Consider the following 2,308-nt stretch of genomic DNA (forward strand, 5'->3'; position numbering starts at 1 on the left):
TGGGCTTGTTTTTTCCCCCACAGTTAGGAATTCCTTTATTCCTTATTCAAACAAGCAAACAGTAATTGTAGATTATACACTTTTAAAAATATACGTGGGGTACGGTGGAGCATGCCTGTAATCTCAATGGCTCAGGAGGCTGAGGCAGGAGAATCGTGAGTTCAAAGCCAGCCTCAGCAACAGTGAGGCACTAAACAACTCAGTGAGACCCTGCCTCTAAATAAAATGATAGGGCTGGGGATGTGACTCAGTGGCCAAATGCCCCTGAGTTCAGTACCTGTTACTCCCCCCCAAAAAAACAAAACAAAACAAAATCTCCCCTTAAGCAAAGGCAAAAAAAAAAAAAAGGAAAAGAAAAAGAAAAGTAAGTTATCTTTTTCACATATATCGTTCATTGGTACAGTGCCACATGCATATCCTGTCCTGTCCTCCTAGTAAAAGAGGTAAAATTTTATATTAATTTATTCAAAGAACAGGGCAACCGTAACAATGAAAGCATGAATCCAGGGCAGGAGAGTGGAGCGTTTCCCACTCATGGATGCATTTAAACATCCCATCGATACAAAAACACCTGTTGTTGCCTTAGAGATAACTTTATGAGTAATGAAGTCTTGCAGTACCATCCAGGTGAAATCCCAGCAAGTACTTTAAGTAAATTTCAGTGACTTGATATTCAAGTCCAAACTAGAGTTCACGTTTTCTTGATTGCAAATATGATGTCCTTGACCTGAGATCTTCTGTCTTTTGGAATCTTTGCATAAGGCATAGGGCACCAATAGCAAAACATCCAGGAAATTGAATGCAAGGTCATCCACGATCCTGGCACAAATTTTAGCTCCTACTGCAAACTGGGGCCGGCCTCCTTCCAGGGCTCAGAGACAATTTGTCTTCGTAATGTTGGTTTCTATGGTTTCAACATCCATTGGTCTGATGGTACCCATACTGATCACCTCACCTTCAATTTCTTCTTTAGATAGCACCATTGCAACTTCTCAGCAGTGGCACTCAGGTCTTGTGTGGGAAACCACAGTCCCTTGCCTTTCTATTTTGACTTTTCCAATATGAACCAGAAAATCTTTGACTGAGCTTCTGCAAGAAGTTCAAAAGGAACTCCATACATCAACTAAATTTTCCAGTACTATCCCTGGATTGTTTTCTCAAATGGCTGAGTTAATAAAACCTTTTTGCATCCTCTGAATTCCAGGGGATGACTACCTTTAAGGCCTAAGGACTTCCCATCCCACGTAGCAAAGCCCTGTGAGTTCTGGACAGCCACACCCACCGAGGTGCCACTGGCTTCCCTATGACTATGAGCACAGGCTGGAGGCCCCCCAGCATACAGTAGGTCTTGGCAGCTGAATTTATAACCTGGTCAGTGGCTTGCACAGAGAAATTGAAGGTCATAAATTCACAAATGGGCCACAACCCAGCCATAGCTCCACTGACAGCAATTCTAGCAAAGCCCGTCTCAGATATGAGAGTATCTATAATCCTCGTGTCCATATTTTTTCCACAGGCCTCAGCTAACCTTGCATGTCCTGTCATACTGGACCACTTCTTCCCCAAGCAGAAATAACTTCTCCTCTCTTTCCAGTTCCTCATCCATGCCTTGATTGATGGCATCATTCACCTGGCGCTGTTGGCAGTTTGGCAGTCCAGAGACCTGCTGAAGGGGTCCTTGCACCAGCCCAGATACCACCACCATCTTGACTGTGTCCTCCCGCCACCCCATCCTCTGGGCTTGTAAGTTACAAGAGTCGATAAACCCTGCTTTCTTCACAAGTCATATTTGGGGGTGAGTTTTTTTTTTTCTGACATATAATAAAAAGCTTCCTACTTAACACAAATTGCTGCAGGAATTTGATGTGGAGCATCCCTTTATGGGTCAGGAAAACTCCATGAATAATACTAGCAGAAGATTCCATCAAAGTTGTGCGGGTGAGAAAGAGAAAGGTACAGATAGAGGCCAAGCACACAGCTGGGCTGGCCCCTGATGCCCAGGAGAAGCCTCTGGAAGAGTTGAGCCCCATAGGAAAAGGGCCATCTTCCCATCCCAGTGGGAAAGCACTTTGCCTTCCACAGTCCCCTTTCCCAGAAGAGGTCACCCCCCATGACAGAGTTTCCCAGAGCCCGCGGGCCCCTGAATTCAGACTTCCTGCCCAGACAGGGCAGCTGGGATGAGGTCATGGCTGGAGAGTCTTTTATCCCCTTGCTAAGCTGCTTCTTTCAGTAGCAATTGCTGTCTTGCTTAATCTCAGAATTATCTGATTGTCACAGTCGAGTTTTCCACATTAGGCAGCGAGCCAAC

The 2,308-nt window shown here is 45.1% G+C and overlaps 1 pseudogene; it reads right to left on the reverse strand.

The window, feature by feature from the left end:
• Positions 1-691: 691 nt before the first annotated feature.
• LOC124080541 (pyruvate dehydrogenase E1 component subunit beta, mitochondrial-like) lies at positions 692-1,705 on the reverse strand (annotated as a pseudogene).
• Between the last annotated feature and the right edge of the window lie 603 nt (positions 1,706-2,308).

Source organism: Marmota monax, unplaced genomic scaffold, assembly GCF_021218885.2.
Source record: "Marmota monax isolate L192 unplaced genomic scaffold, Marmota_monax_Labrador192_F-V1.1 WCK01_AAM20220418_F8-fsc00078, whole genome shotgun sequence".
NCBI lineage: Eukaryota > Metazoa > Chordata > Mammalia > Rodentia > Sciuridae > Marmota > Marmota monax.